Source organism: Pseudorasbora parva, unplaced genomic scaffold, assembly GCF_024679245.1.
Source record: "Pseudorasbora parva isolate DD20220531a unplaced genomic scaffold, ASM2467924v1 scaffold_33, whole genome shotgun sequence".
Lineage (NCBI taxonomy): Eukaryota > Metazoa > Chordata > Actinopteri > Cypriniformes > Gobionidae > Pseudorasbora > Pseudorasbora parva.
Genome location: NW_027125104.1, coordinates 169,738 through 185,402, shown reverse-complemented (window position 1 = coordinate 185,402; position 15,665 = coordinate 169,738). Strand labels below are relative to the sequence as shown.

The 15,665-nt window shown below is 50.3% G+C and overlaps 10 non-coding genes and 1 pseudogene across 10 annotated transcripts; all 11 read right to left on the bottom strand.

Moving 5' to 3' along the window:
* Window positions 1-335: 335 nt before the first annotated feature.
* Window positions 336-526, bottom strand: LOC137066487 (U2 spliceosomal RNA). Its single transcript, XR_010902403.1, has one exon. It is a non-coding gene; the product is annotated as a U2 spliceosomal RNA (small nuclear RNA).
* Window positions 527-1,559: 1,033 nt separating this feature from the next.
* On the bottom strand, window positions 1,560-1,723 carry LOC137066787 (U1 spliceosomal RNA). The gene has a single exon (XR_010902675.1). It is a non-coding gene; the product is annotated as a U1 spliceosomal RNA (small nuclear RNA).
* Window positions 1,724-2,187: 464 nt separating this feature from the next.
* LOC137066905 (U2 spliceosomal RNA) lies at window positions 2,188-2,360 on the bottom strand (annotated as a pseudogene).
* A 6,513-nt stretch (window positions 2,361-8,873) lies between these two features.
* On the bottom strand, window positions 8,874-9,037 carry LOC137066774 (U1 spliceosomal RNA). Its single transcript, XR_010902663.1, has one exon. It is a non-coding gene; the product is annotated as a U1 spliceosomal RNA (small nuclear RNA).
* Window positions 9,038-9,505: 468 nt separating this feature from the next.
* On the bottom strand, window positions 9,506-9,696 carry LOC137066486 (U2 spliceosomal RNA). The gene has a single exon (XR_010902402.1). It is a non-coding gene; the product is annotated as a U2 spliceosomal RNA (small nuclear RNA).
* A 1,033-nt stretch (window positions 9,697-10,729) lies between these two features.
* Window positions 10,730-10,893, bottom strand: LOC137066762 (U1 spliceosomal RNA). Its single transcript, XR_010902652.1, has one exon. It is a non-coding gene; the product is annotated as a U1 spliceosomal RNA (small nuclear RNA).
* Window positions 10,894-11,361: 468 nt separating this feature from the next.
* Window positions 11,362-11,552, bottom strand: LOC137066485 (U2 spliceosomal RNA). Its single transcript, XR_010902401.1, has one exon. It is a non-coding gene; the product is annotated as a U2 spliceosomal RNA (small nuclear RNA).
* Window positions 11,553-12,585: 1,033 nt separating this feature from the next.
* On the bottom strand, window positions 12,586-12,749 carry LOC137066750 (U1 spliceosomal RNA). Its single transcript, XR_010902641.1, has one exon. It is a non-coding gene; the product is annotated as a U1 spliceosomal RNA (small nuclear RNA).
* A 468-nt stretch (window positions 12,750-13,217) lies between these two features.
* Window positions 13,218-13,408, bottom strand: LOC137066484 (U2 spliceosomal RNA). The gene has a single exon (XR_010902400.1). It is a non-coding gene; the product is annotated as a U2 spliceosomal RNA (small nuclear RNA).
* A 1,033-nt stretch (window positions 13,409-14,441) lies between these two features.
* Window positions 14,442-14,605, bottom strand: LOC137066738 (U1 spliceosomal RNA). Its single transcript, XR_010902630.1, has one exon. It is a non-coding gene; the product is annotated as a U1 spliceosomal RNA (small nuclear RNA).
* Window positions 14,606-15,073: 468 nt separating this feature from the next.
* On the bottom strand, window positions 15,074-15,264 carry LOC137066483 (U2 spliceosomal RNA). Its single transcript, XR_010902399.1, has one exon. It is a non-coding gene; the product is annotated as a U2 spliceosomal RNA (small nuclear RNA).
* Between the last annotated feature and the right edge of the window lie 401 nt (window positions 15,265-15,665).

Here is a 15,665-nt window from a genome sequence, read left to right as displayed (position 1 = left end):
ACCTTGATTTGAATCAGGTGTCCCTAATCCATCCAACACAAACCCCTGATTCGACTCATCAGCTCGTTGGTAAAGACTCTCAAATAAGAGGGACATCAAAAAACGTGCTGTGACGGTGATGAGTCAGCCGGCCGGCAACCGACGCTTTTGTTCTTCTTTTTTCCCTATGCTCATATGACCGCAGCTTGCTGCTTTCTCTGTGGCACGGTCATCGTCAACGGTCACCTCATCGTCATTCTGTATGCGCTTCCTGCGTATTTCTGTATTCTCTGACAAAAGTCCAGTGGTGTTGTTGGTTCTTCTATTAGTCACAACAATTCGCAGTCCCCAAAAAGGGGAAGCACACCGTTCCTGGAGGCACTGCAATACCAGGTCGATGCGTGGAGTGGACGGAGCAAGCCCCGGTTCCGGCTCCATGTGCCAAAAATCAATTTAATATGCAGTCCCCGGATAGGGGACGTATCAGATATTAAACTGATAAGAACAGATACTACACTTGATCTTAGCCAAAAGGCCGAGAAGCGATGACACAATGACGCAGCGGCAGGGGAGCCGGCAAAGGCGACGCCCATCTGGGAAGCGGTGAGGGGGGGGAGGGTTGGCAAAGGCCGTACGTCGTAGAGACCTGAAACTTTGAGGGATGGCACTAGCCACTCGCTCTACAACATCACCAAGGCTGGCCCCCCGATGGGCCCGGCGGTGGCGCTACAGCCACCGAAAGTACGAAATGGCTCGTAGCTCCCAAACCGCACGCCGCAGAACCAAGTGTCTTATATCATCGGAATCCTTGGCTCGAGCCGAGCGAGACGCATGCCTCGGATTCGAAGGTTGCGCTGGCGAAATTTTCGGGTATTTGGGATTTTGTGAAAAACCTACTTTTGCACACTAGTCCTAGGTCTTTTGCCCGATCTGGCCCAAACCAGTGCAGAAAGATTCTCTGGAGTCTGACTGTCCGTCCAGATCGGAAAAAAAGTGGGAATTTCGATTCAGCTTGGCGGCGGCAGGCCGAAACCTACGGGCTGGGCGAGGCGGGGTCTGCTAGAACGGCTATAGCTCTTGGACGGAACGAGACAATTTCACCCAAGCCGGTACACCCGTGCACGGGCTCAGTCTGGGGTCAGGCGAGAAAGGACGCGGTGAATGGCCACCTAGTGGCGCTTTAAAATGAAAAAGCAACAACATGAGAGCGGCTATAGGCGAACGTATGTCGCGTGCTTTTTCACAGCACGCGCACGAGACAGTCGTACCATACGACAGAAAACCTCCATCCGAACAACTTTGCCTTTGGGACCACTGCTGTCAATCAACTCGTCCGTTGAATATCAAAGTTTGTGGGAAAAACCACATTCGGCAAACCGGTCGCAGGTTTCGACAACCTCGATGAAAACAGACGCAGTTCAGTTCTCTGAACTCTCCGGGTCACTGGCTGACACAGCAGAAAGAGACAGAAACATAACAAAACTGGTGCAACTTCACCCTTTGGGGCAGTGGGCGGCGCCACAAGCGTCAAGAACCGCACGCTTTTTCCCTCCACGCTATCTGCTTTTAACCAGTGTGTACAGGGGAGAGCGCGAACGCAGTCCCCCACTACCATAAATTATGCAGTCGAGATTCCCACATTTGGGGAATTCGCAGGGGTCAGCACAACCGGAGTGCAATGGCCGAGCCTCGCCCTGGGTGAACCACCTTCCTGATCATGGTGTCTCCCCTGCCAGGTAAGTATGAGTTGCCTGGCCTCCAGGCAGAGGCGCCCTATCCCCCTTCGCCATCCTCAAACACGGTGACCTTCCCCTCCCCCAAGAAAAGGAAGGACGGGGCACCTTCCATTGCTTGACTGCTGCGTGCGTGCGTGACCTTGATTTGAATCAGGTGTCCCTAATCCATCCAACACAAACCCCCGATTCGACTCATCAGCTCGTTGGTAAAGACTCTCAAATAAGAGGGACATCAAAAAACGTGCTGTGACGGTGATGAGTCAGCCGGCCGGCAACCGACGCTTTTGTTCTTCTTTTTTCCCTATGCTCATATGACCGCAGCTTGCTGCTTTCTCTGTGGCACGGTCATCGTCAACGGTCACCTCATCGTCATTCTGTATGCGCTTCCTGCGTATTTCTGTATTCTCTGACAAAAGTCCAGTGGTGTTGTTGGTTCTTCTATTAGTCACAACAATTCGCAGTCCCCAAAAAGGGGAAGCACACCGTTCCTGGAGGCACTGCAATACCAGGTCGATGCGTGGAGTGGACGGAGCAAGCCCCGGTTCCGGCTCCATGTGCCAAAAAACAATTTAATATGCAGTCCCCGGATAGGGGACGTATCAGATATTAAACTGATAAGAACAGATTTTTTCTTTTGAAAGGTTTTTATTGTCACCATTTACAATCATATTTCACAAAACACACTTTCCTTTCAACACACATTTAAAACAAGCAGAACATTTAATACACATGGTTTAAAATGAAGAATTCAGTGTTTAAAATAATAAAACTAAAACCATTGTGCAAGTCGTGTTTAATAGTCCATGCGTGTGTTGAGTTTCTTAAAAGGGGGTGTGGTGTTTGCATGTAAAAATCAGTAGATAAATAAAATAAAGATGATAAAATCCATTGTGCAAGACTGGGGGTGAGTCCTTATCAAGTCTGCATTCCCCCCCACTCTCCAGGAAGAACACTTGGCCTGCCATTTCCGGGGGTCAGCGGAGATCCCCTCTCCTCCGGCCCTCTGGCCCGCTGTTCCCGTAGCCAGAGTGGTGAGGGTGCATCTACGGGCGGTCAAGGTCGGTGGTGGCCGGGACCTCCTTTGTGTGGCCTCGGCCCCCCCGTCCGAATGACGACGTGCGGCCCACCCTGCAGCGTTGATCTTATTCTTTGCTCGCATGCGTGGAGGGGGACCGTCACGCGTTTCCCCACCAGCAGGTTTCTGGTGACCCAGATGGCATCCTTGATTACGTTAAGGGTGAGCCAGAGCGATGCAAATTCATGCGATGTTTGGGCTTTTAGGCCCTGACCCACCCCTAGGATGGCGAGCTTGTAGTCCACCTGGGCCCCACCCGCTGGCAGGCACGGGAAAAACAGGGGGCCGGCCCTGGCCCACAGGTCCCGCGCAGCACCGCACTCCCAGAGCAGATGGTAGACGGTCTCCGGGGATTTGCACCCGGACCGCGGGCAGATGGGATTTTTGGCCATGCCTCTGGAGTGCATAACCGCCCTGACCGGGAGGATCTCATGAGCCACCATCCATGACAAGTCCTTGTGTCCATTCTGGAGAGCGGGGTGAGCAGCATTCTTCCAGACCAATTTTGCCTCACTTAGAGTGAGGTTTGGAATTGGACTCACCGGTTCCCGGTCCTGCACAAAGGAGACAAGAGATTTGTGGTTGGTTAAAATAGTGACGTCTTGTTGTTCTAAAAAATGTTTCTTTAAAAACTTTTTTATAAAACTGTACTCTGTGGGTAGATTAAAAGATACAGGACTACTCAAATCAATTGGTAAAATCTTCAATGCTCTTAGGTAAGACCCCATCCAAAACCGTGCCATGGCTGCTGTCTTATTTTCTTTGGATGGGGTCGTGGCATATCTTAAATGTAGGGCGGTGAAGCGGCTGCCTAAAAACAGGTGGGGGTCTGGGAGCCCTTTTCCACCATTTTCTGGTCTCCTCTTGACCACGTCCCTCTTCAACCTCTCCCACTTGGACCCCCACAGGAAATAAAACACCGCCCTTTCTAATTTCTTTAGGAATTTCCTAGGTGGGATAAAAACAGAACAAACAAGTGACATTAGAGGTAAAATGATGGCTTTAAAAATTAAAACTTTGCCCTCCAAAGTCATCTGTCGTAGTCCCCAAAACCCCAGTCTTTTCCTAACTTTCCCTAATAAGTCAGTCCAGTTTTCCCGTCCACCCCCTTCCTTGTCAAATTTAACTCCTAAAATCTTAAAATCTGTCTCCTTAAAATCTACATTAAGTCCGCCTGTGTCTCTGTCGTCCCACGGTCCAAAGAGCAGGGCCTCGGACTTGCTTCTGTTGAGTTTTGCGCCCGAGGCCCGACCGTACCAGTCCGTCAAGTCCATAGCTCTTTGTATTGATAAAACGTCCGTGGCTAAAAGAGTTACGTCGTCCATGTAGAGCACACATGTCGCTGTCAGTCCACTGGTCCCTGGAATGTCTATTCCTTTTATCCGTGTATCCCTTCTCAAGATCTGTGCCAGTGGCTCAATACAAGCCACATACAAAAGGGGGGATAAAGGACACCCCTGACGGACACCGCTGCGAATATTTACCGCTTTAGAGAGATGACCATTTACAAGGATTTTGCTGACTAAGCCCTCGTACAGCAGTCCCACCCAAGCTATGAACCTCTTCGGAAAACCCATTTTTTGCAGTACCTGAAACAGGTACTGGTGCGAGACTCGGTCAAAAGCTTTCTCAAAATCTAAATTTAGGACTACTAGCCGGATGTTTCTGTCTCTCGCAAAACAGATGGCATCTCTAATCAGAACCAGGCTGTCTGTTATCCTTCTTCCGGGCACAGCACAAGCTTGATCCGGGTGGATTACGTCCTCTAAAACTGTCGACATACGTGTGGCTAAAATCTTACTAAAAAGTTTACAATCAAAATTTAAAAGAGTGATTGGTCTCCAGTTTTTTAAGTCAGTCCGGTCTCCTGTTTTGTAAAGTAAAGAAACTATCCCTGTTCTAAAACTGTCTGGAAGTTTGTCAACCGTCTCAAAGTCTTTAAAAACAGTCAATAGTTCATGAGCTAAAATATCCCAAAAGGTTAGATAAAATTCCAGGGGGAGTCCATCTACTCCTGGGGACTTCCCCCTTTTAAAACTTTTGAGGGATTTGTGCATTTCTAAAATGGTAAAATCTTGGGTTAAAAGCTCATTTTCACTGTTGACTTTACTGACTATGAATTCTAAAACTTCCTTTACAGTATCACTGTTTACATATTTTGTACTATATAATTCTCTGTAAAAATCTTCAACCCCTTTTAAAATTTCCTTTGTCGTTTTTGCTTCCCTCCCTTCTACTTTTACATTGACTATATTCCTTCTTTGTGTCATTATCTTTTTAAAAAAGTACCTAGTACATTTTTCACCTTCTTCTATTTCTCTTTCTTTACTTCTTAAAATGACCCCTTTGCTCTGAAGACTGGATAAAACTGACATTTCTCTTTTAACCTCTTGTATTTCATCATTAAAATCAAAACCATTGTTAAAAAGGGTAAAATATCTCTGTAGTCTTTTTTGCAGCCCCATCATGTGTCTCCTTTCCTTATCTTTCTTTTCTTTTCCTACTTTCCTAAAAAACTGTCTCGTCCTGTCTTTTACCATCTCCCACCAATGTGCATGTGTCTCATAAAAGTCTCGGAGGGTCTGCCATTGGCTGAACTGCTCCCTATATTCCTTTACTACGTCCTCATCTTCTAAGAGGGAGCAGTTCAGCTTCCACAGCCCTCCCCCTACCGTCACACCCGTGGGTAGTGAAAGGGTGCAGGATAGCATTAGGTGGTCAGAAAAGAAGAGGGGAGTCAATGTAGCATCGGTTGGCGGGCAGTCTCTTGTAAAAATATAGTCGATTCGAGAGGCTTTGGCGCCATCACTACTGAACCAAGTGTAGCCCTCCTCTCTTTGATGCATGTTTTTAAAACAGTCGACTAAATTAAAATCTCTAACTAAACCCTGTAATAAAACCGATGTCTTATCAATTTTAAAATCTTCTCCAACCCTCTTTCTGTCTTTTTTTGATAACACACAATTAAAATCCCCTGCCACCACTACCGGAACTCTTCCTAACATGTGGGGCTGCAAGTCTTCTAAAAGCTCATACCTATCATTTTTTCCGGTAAAACCATACACATTAAGAACATTAAAATCTCTACCTAAAAAATTTAGATTTGCTAAAAGCGCTCGCCCTTCCCTCACCACCGTGCTGCCCTTCACCAAGATATTTGGGTTTTTAATTAAAATGGCAACACCGTCGTTCTTGTTAAGGTTTGAGCCGCTCCATATGGAGGGACCAGGGGGCCATAGCTCCTCCATTTTTGTGTACCTGTTTAAAAAGGGTAGAGCACACTCCTGTAATAAAAACAAATCTGATTTACAAGTATTTAAAAAGGATAAAATGCTCTGTGCTCGTATGGTGGCTCTCACGCTTCTCACATTTATGGTTGAAATGGTGAGGGCCATGAGCAGTGTTATTAAAAAGGTATGAGACATTTAAAACAATGATAAAAAGACTACAATAAAACCATTAAAAACCTATTATGTTATATCTTGTTTCACCTGCTTTTCCTTTCTCCCTTGAGGACTAGGGTCGGGAAAGCAAGTGCTCACCACCTCAGGAGCTACAGAGGAATCCTCTTGCATCTCCTTTGGTGATGATGTTCTTAGCTTTATGTGCAAAAAAGATACCTCATTTGGGGATTCTAGGGGCCATATATGTTCCAGATCTTCCAAAACGGAACTATCTGGACTATGTGCTGCCCTAGCTTTCTTCTCCTCTATATCAGATAGAGGAGATCCCGCAGGTCTTTTTTGCACCTGAGCATTTGGGAGTGAAAAGTTAATTTCACTCCCACTGGATTCCACCGCTAGGTCTGAAACCGTTTCTAGGGAGGAAACTGTTGATTCCTCTCTTTCCTCTTCTTCCATTTCTTTCACATGTTCTATTGTTTCCTCCCTTTCCTCTTCTTCCATTTCTTTGTCAGGTTCTGTTGGAGAACATGACTCCGCCCCTGTGGCCGCCCCACTTGCTTGTTCCTGACCACTCCCTGAGGCTGGCTGGGAAATTGAAATTCCCGCCAAAACCTCAGGGACCACCTCCTCTCTTTGTTCTTTTGATTGTTCTGGTTGTGGGGCGGCCATTTTGTTGCCTTTGAGTTTGTTGGCAAAACTTTTTGGGCAATCTCTGTAGAGATGGTTTGATTCTCCACATAGGTTGCACCGCCTGCCATTGGTACAATCATCAAAAATGTGCCCAATTTCTTTACACTTCCCACACACTAACTCTTGGCATGCATCGGCTAGATGCCCAACTCTTCCACATTTCCTACACAACTTAGGCATCCCTTGGTAGTGTATGTAGCCTCTGTTTTCTCCCAGCACAATCATGGAAGGCAGATGTTTCAGGCCTTGATAGCCCCCAGCCTCTTCCCATTGTTTAATGGGAATCCGCCAGGAGCAATTCCAAATGCCGTCCTCATCTAGCACTTTGATAGGCTGGCTTCTAACAGTGCAAAATCTACCCAACCAGACACAAATATCATCCCCTGTCACTGTTTCGTTAAACATTCTGACAATCACAGTTTTAAGTGTGTTATCTGAAAGTTTTTCCACAGTGAACATGGAGAACTGGGCCTTAACAGAGTCAAACCTTTGCCAAAAGTCATTCAGCAGGGAAGCAGTTTTAAAACTCAAATCAAAACCCTTGTTCAGGGGCAGAGTCATCAAACAGTTTAAATCCTCAGGTCTAAAATTGAGGGTTTTCTGGATCAGCTTCCTGGAGAAGTCTAGACGAGACAACCCCAGGAGCTTACCATCCACCTCTCTAAATAAAAAGCGTACGCTGTGGTGCCTCCGCATGCCAGCACGAGCAGCCGACATGGTGGAGGCACCAACAGCCTAAAAACTGTAAAATAACAATAAATACAATAAATAGATAAAATAATAAAAGTCTTACCTTAAAACTTGTTGAACCGTAAAAAAGCAGGATCACTCTACCTCTCAGAAGTTGTGCGGCTCGGGACACAAAAGGATCTCGAGCCAGGAAACCTCAGAGAGGCGATCGCAGTCTCAACCGTTCGACCAGATACTTGATCTTAGCCAAAAGGCCGAGAAGCGATGACACAATGACGCAGCGGCAGGGGAGCCGGCAAAGGCGACGCCCATCTGGGAAGCGGTGAGGGGGGGGAGGGTTGGCAAAGGCCGTACGTCGTAGAGACCTGAAACTTTGAGGGATGGTACTAGCCACTCGCTCTACAACATCACCAAGGCTGGCCCCCCGATGGGCCCGGCGGTGGCGCTACAGCCACCGAAAGTACGAAATGGCTCGTAGCTCCCAAACCGCACGCCGCAGAACCAAGTGTCTTATATCATCGGAATCCTTGGCTCGAGCCGAGCGAGACGCATGCCTCGGATTCGAAGGTTGCGCTGGCGAAATTTTCGGGTATTTGGGATTTTGTGAAAAACCTACTTTTGCACACTAGTCCTAGGTCTTTTGCCCGATCTGGCCCAAACCAGTGCAGAAAGATTCTCTGGAGTCTGACTGTCCGTCCAGATCGGAAAAAAAGTGGGAATTTCGATTCAGCTTGGCGGCGGCAGGCCGAAACCTACGGGCTGGGCGAGGCGGGGTCTGCTAGAACGGCTATAGCTCTTGGACGGAACGAGACAATTTCACCCAAGCCGGTACACCCGTGCACGGGCTCAGTCTGGGGTCAGGCGAGAAAGGACGCGGTGAATGGCCACCTAGTGGCGCTTTAAAATGAAAAAGCAACAACATGAGAGCGGCTATAGGCGAACGTATGTCGCGTGCTTTTTCACAGCACGCGCACGAGACAGTCGTACCATACGACAGAAAACCTCCATCCGAACAACTTTGCCTTTGGGACCACTGCTGTCAATCAACTCGTCCGTTGAATATCAAAGTTTGTGGGAAAAACCACATTCGGCAAACCGGTCGCAGGTTTCGACAACCTCGATGAAAACAGACGCAGTTCAGTTCTCTGAACTCTCCGGGTCACTGGCTGACACAGCAGAAAGAGACAGAAACATAACAAAACTGGTGCAACTTCACCCTTTGGGGCAGTGGGCGGCGCCACAAGCGTCAAGAACCGCACGCTTTTTCCCTCCACGCTATCTGCTTTTAACCAGTGTGTACAGGGGAGAGCGCGAACGCAGTCCCCCACTACCATAAATTATGCAGTCGAGATTCCCACATTTGGGGAATTCGCAGGGGTCAGCACAACCGGAGTGCAATGGCCGAGCCTCGCCCTGGGTGAACCACCTTCCTGATCATGGTGTCTCCCCTGCCAGGTAAGTATGAGTTGCCTGGCCTCCAGGCAGAGGCGCCCTATCCCCCTTCGCCATCCTCAAACACGGTGACCTTCCCCTCCCCCAAGAAAAGGAAGGACGGGGCACCTTCCATTGCTTGACTGCTGCGTGCGTGCGTGCCTGACCTTGATTTGAATCAGGTGTCCCTAATCCATCCAACACAAACCCCTGATTCGACTCATCAGCTCGTTGGTAAAGACTCTCAAATAAGAGGGACATCAAAAAACGTGCTGTGACGGTGATGAGTCAGCCGGCCGGCAACCGACGCTTTTGTTCTTCTTTTTTCCCTATGCTCATATGACCGCAGCTTGCTGCTTTCTCTGTGGCACGGTCATCGTCAACGGTCACCTCATCGTCATTCTGTATGCGCTTCCTGCGTATTTCTGTATTCTCTGACAAAAGTCCAGTGGTGTTGTTGGTTCTTCTATTAGTCACAACAATTCGCAGTCCCCGAAAAGGGGAAGCACACCGTTCCTGGAGGCACTGCAATACCAGGTCGATGCGTGGAGTGGACGGAGCAAGCCCCGGTTCCGGCTCCATGTGCCAAAAATCAATTTAATATGCAGTCCCCGGATAGGGGACGTATCAGATATTAAACTGATAAGAACAGATACTACACTTGATCTTAGCCAAAAGGCCGAGAAGCGATGACACAATGACGCAGCGGCAGGGGAGCCGGCAAAGGCGACGCCCATCTGGGAAGCGGTGAGGGGGGGGAGGGTTGGCAAAGGCCGTACGTCGTAGAGACCTGAAACTTTGAGGGATGGTACTAGCCACTCGCTCTACAACATCACCAAGGCTGGCCCCCCGATGGGCCCGGCGGTGGCGCTACAGCCACCGAAAGTACGAAATGGCTCGTAGCTCCCAAACCGCACGCCGCAGAACCAAGTGTCTTATATCATCGGAATCCTTGGCTCGAGCCGAGCGAGACGCATGCCTCGGATTCGAAGGTTGCGCTGGCGAAATTTTCGGGTATTTGGGATTTTGTGAAAAACCTACTTTTGCACACTAGTCCTAGGTCTTTTGCCCGATCTGGCCCAAACCAGTGCAGAAAGATTCTCTGGAGTCTGACTGTCCGTCCAGATCGGAAAAAAAGTGGGAATTTCGATTCAGCTTGGCGGCGGCAGGCCGAAACCTACGGGCTGGGCGAGGCGGGGTCTGCTAGAACGGCTATAGCTCTTGGACGGAACGAGACAATTTCACCCAAGCCGGTACACCCGTGCACGGGCTCAGTCTGGGGTCAGGCGAGAAAGGACGCGGTGAATGGCCACCTAGTGGCGCTTTAAAATGAAAAAGCAACAACATGAGAGCGGCTATAGGCGAACGTATGTCGCGTGCTTTTTCACAGCACGCGCACGAGACAGTCGTACCATACGACAGAAAACCTCCATCCGAACAACTTTGCCTTTGGGACCACTGCTGTCAATCAACTCGTCCGTTGAATATCAAAGTTTGTGGGAAAAACCACATTCGGCAAACCGGTCGCAGGTTTCGACAACCTCGATGAAAACAGACGCAGTTCAGTTCTCTGAACTCTCCGGGTCACTGGCTGACACAGCAGAAAGAGACAGAAACATAACAAAACTGGTGCAACTTCACCCTTTGGGGCAGTGGGCGGCGCCACAAGCGTCAAGAACCGCACGCTTTTTCCCTCCACGCTATCTGCTTTTAACCAGTGTGTACAGGGGAGAGCGCGAACGCAGTCCCCCACTACCATAAATTATGCAGTCGAGATTCCCACATTTGGGGAATTCGCAGGGGTCAGCACAACCGGAGTGCAATGGCCGAGCCTCGCCCTGGGTGAACCACCTTCCTGATCATGGTGTCTCCCCTGCCAGGTAAGTATGAGTTGCCTGGCCTCCAGGCAGAGGCGCCCTATCCCCCTTCGCCATCCTCAAACACGGTGACCTTCCCCTCCCCCAAGAAAAGGAAGGACGGGGCACCTTCCATTGCTTGACTGCTGCGTGCGTGCGTGCCTGACCTTGATTTGAATCAGGTGTCCCTAATCCATCCAACACAAACCCCTGATTCGACTCATCAGCTCGTTGGTAAAGACTCTCAAATAAGAGGGACATCAAAAAACGTGCTGTGACGGTGATGAGTCAGCCGGCCGGCAACCGACGCTTTTGTTCTTCTTTTTTCCCTATGCTCATATGACCGCAGCTTGCTGCTTTCTCTGTGGCACGGTCATCGTCAACGGTCACCTCATCGTCATTCTGTATGCGCTTCCTGCGTATTTCTGTATTCTCTGACAAAAGTCCAGTGGTGTTGTTGGTTCTTCTATTAGTCACAACAATTCGCAGTCCCCGAAAAGGGGAAGCACACCGTTCCTGGAGGCACTGCAATACCAGGTCGATGCGTGGAGTGGACGGAGCAAGCCCCGGTTCCGGCTCCATGTGCCAAAAATCAATTTAATATGCAGTCCCCGGATAGGGGACGTATCAGATATTAAACTGATAAGAACAGATACTACACTTGATCTTAGCCAAAAGGCCGAGAAGCGATGACACAATGACGCAGCGGCAGGGGAGCCGGCAAAGGCGACGCCCATCTGGGAAGCGGTGAGGGGGGGGAGGGTTGGCAAAGGCCGTACGTCGTAGAGACCTGAAACTTTGAGGGATGGTACTAGCCACTCGCTCTACAACATCACCAAGGCTGGCCCCCCGATGGGCCCGGCGGTGGCGCTACAGCCACCGAAAGTACGAAATGGCTCGTAGCTCCCAAACCGCACGCCGCAGAACCAAGTGTCTTATATCATCGGAATCCTTGGCTCGAGCCGAGCGAGACGCATGCCTCGGATTCGAAGGTTGCGCTGGCGAAATTTTCGGGTATTTGGGATTTTGTGAAAAACCTACTTTTGCACACTAGTCCTAGGTCTTTTGCCCGATCTGGCCCAAACCAGTGCAGAAAGATTCTCTGGAGTCTGACTGTCCGTCCAGATCGGAAAAAAAGTGGGAATTTCGATTCAGCTTGGCGGCGGCAGGCCGAAACCTACGGGCTGGGCGAGGCGGGGTCTGCTAGAACGGCTATAGCTCTTGGACGGAACGAGACAATTTCACCCAAGCCGGTACACCCGTGCACGGGCTCAGTCTGGGGTCAGGCGAGAAAGGACGCGGTGAATGGCCACCTAGTGGCGCTTTAAAATGAAAAAGCAACAACATGAGAGCGGCTATAGGCGAACGTATGTCGCGTGCTTTTTCACAGCACGCGCACGAGACAGTCGTACCATACGACAGAAAACCTCCATCCGAACAACTTTGCCTTTGGGACCACTGCTGTCAATCAACTCGTCCGTTGAATATCAAAGTTTGTGGGAAAAACCACATTCGGCAAACCGGTCGCAGGTTTCGACAACCTCGATGAAAACAGACGCAGTTCAGTTCTCTGAACTCTCCGGGTCACTGGCTGACACAGCAGAAAGAGACAGAAACATAACAAAACTGGTGCAACTTCACCCTTTGGGGCAGTGGGCGGCGCCACAAGCGTCAAGAACCGCACGCTTTTTCCCTCCACGCTATCTGCTTTTAACCAGTGTGTACAGGGGAGAGCGCGAACGCAGTCCCCCACTACCATAAATTATGCAGTCGAGATTCCCACATTTGGGGAATTCGCAGGGGTCAGCACAACCGGAGTGCAATGGCCGAGCCTCGCCCTGGGTGAACCACCTTCCTGATCATGGTGTCTCCCCTGCCAGGTAAGTATGAGTTGCCTGGCCTCCAGGCAGAGGCGCCCTATCCCCCTTCGCCATCCTCAAACACGGTGACCTTCCCCTCCCCCAAGAAAAGGAAGGACGGGGCACCTTCCATTGCTTGACTGCTGCGTGCGTGCGTGCCTGACCTTGATTTGAATCAGGTGTCCCTAATCCATCCAACACAAACCCCCGATTCGACTCATCAGCTCGTTGGTAAAGACTCTCAAATAAGAGGGACATCAAAAAACGTGCTGTGACGGTGATGAGTCAGCCGGCCGGCAACCGACGCTTTTGTTCTTCTTTTTTCCCTATGCTCATATGACCGCAGCTTGCTGCTTTCTCTGTGGCACGGTCATCGTCAACGGTCACCTCATCGTCATTCTGTATGCGCTTCCTGCGTATTTCTGTATTCTCTGACAAAAGTCCAGTGGTGTTGTTGGTTCTTCTATTAGTCACAACAATTCGCAGGCCCCAAAAAGGGGAAGCACACCGTTCCTGGAGGCACTGCAATACCAGGTCGATGCGTGGAGTGGACGGAGCAAGCCCCGGTTCCGGCTCCATGTGCCAAAAATCAATTTAATATGCAGTCCCCGGATAGGGGACGTATCAGATATTAAACTGATAAGAACAGATACTACACTTGATCTTAGCCAAAAGGCCGAGAAGCGATGACACAATGACGCAGCGGCAGGGGAGCCGGCAAAGGCGACGCCCATCTGGGAAGCGGTGAGGGGGGGGAGGGTTGGCAAAGGCCGTACGTCGTAGAGACCTGAAACTTTGAGGGATGGCACTAGCCACTCGCTCTACAACATCACCAAGGCTGGCCCCCCGATGGGCCCGGCGGTGGCGCTACAGCCACCGAAAGTACGAAATGGCTCGTAGCTCCCAAACCGCACGCCGCAGAACCAAGTGTCTTATATCATCGGAATCCTTGGCTCGAGCCGAGCGAGACGCATGCCTCGGATTCGAAGGTTGCGCTGGCGAAATTTTCGGGTATTTGGGATTTTGTGAAAAACCTACTTTTGCACACTAGTCCTAGGTCTTTTGCCCGATCTGGCCCAAACCAGTGCAGAAAGATTCTCTGGAGTCTGACTGTCCGTCCAGATCGGAAAAAAAGTGGGAATTTCGATTCAGCTTGGCGGCGGCAGGCCGAAACCTACGGGCTGGGCGAGGCGGGGTCTGCTAGAACGGCTATAGCTCTTGGACGGAACGAGACAATTTCACCCAAGCCGGTACACCCGTGCACGGGCTCAGTCTGGGGTCAGGCGAGAAAGGACGCGGTGAATGGCCACCTAGTGGCGCTTTAAAATGAAAAAGCAACAACATGAGAGCGGCTATAGGCGAACGTATGTCGCGTGCTTTTTCACAGCACGCGCACGAGACAGTCGTACCATACGACAGAAAACCTCCATCCGAACAACTTTGCCTTTGGGACCACTGCTGTCAATCAACTCGTCCGTTGAATATCAAAGTTTGTGGGAAAAACCACATTCGGCAAACCGGTCGCAGGTTTCGACAACCTCGATGAAAACAGACGCAGTTCAGTTCTCTGAACTCTCCGGGTCACTGGCTGACACAGCAGAAAGAGACAGAAACATAACAAAACTGGTGCAACTTCACCCTTTGGGGCAGTGGGCGGCGCCACAAGCGCCAAGAACCGCACGCTTTTTCCCTCCACGCTATCTGCTTTTAACCAGTGTGTACAGGGGAGAGCGCGAACGCAGTCCCCCACTACCATAAATTATGCAGTCGAGATTCCCACATTTGGGGAATTCGCAGGGGTCAGCACAACCGGAGTGCAATGGCCGAGCCTCGCCCTGGGTGAACCACCTTCCTGATCATGGTGTCTCCCCTGCCAGGTAAGTATGAGTTGCCTGGCCTCCAGGCAGAGGCGCCCTATCCCCCTTCGCCATCCTCAAACACGGTGACCTTCCCCTCCCCCAAGAAAAGGAAGGACGGGGCACCTTCCATTGCTTGACTGCTGCGTGCGTGCGTGCCTGACCTTGATTTGAATCAGGTGTCCCTAATCCATCCAACACAAACCCCTGATTCGACTCATCAGCTCGTTGGTAAAGACTCTCAAATAAGAGGGACATCAAAAAACGTGCTGTGACGGTGATGAGTCAGCCGGCCGGCAACCGACGCTTTTGTTCTTCTTTTTTCCCTATGCTCATATGACCGCAGCTTGCTGCTTTCTCTGTGGCACGGTCATCGTCAACGGTCACCTCATCGTCATTCTGTATGCGCTTCCTGCGTATTTCTGTATTCTCTGACAAAAGTCCAGTGGTGTTGTTGGTTCTTCTATTAGTCACAACAATTCGCAGGCCCCAAAAAGGGGAAGCACACCGTTCCTGGAGGCACTGCAATACCAGGTCGATGCGTGGAGTGGACGGAGCAAGCCCCGGTTCCGGCTCCATGTGCCAAAAATCAATTTAATATGCAGTCCCCGGATAGGGGACGTATCAGATATTAAACTGATAAGAACAGATACTACACTTGATCTTAGCCAAAAGGCCGAGAAGCGATGACACAATGACGCAGCGGCAGGGGAGCCGGCAAAGGCGACGCCCATCTGGGAAGCGGTGAGGGGGGGGAGGGTTGGCAAAGGCCGTACGTCGTAGAGACCTGAAACTTTGAGGGATGGCACTAGCCACTCGCTCTACAACATCACCAAGGCTGGCCCCCCGATGGGCCCGGCGGTGGCGCTACAGCCACCGAAAGTACGAAATGGCTCGTAGCTCCCAAACCGCACGCCGCAGAACCAAGTGTCTTATATCATCGGAATCCTTGGCTCGAGCCGAGCGAGACGCATGCCTCGGATTCGAAGGTTGCGCTGGCGAAATTTTCGGGTATTTGGGATTTTGTGAAAAACCTACTTTTGCACACTAGTCCTAGGTCTTTTGCCCGATCTGGCCCAAACCAGTGCA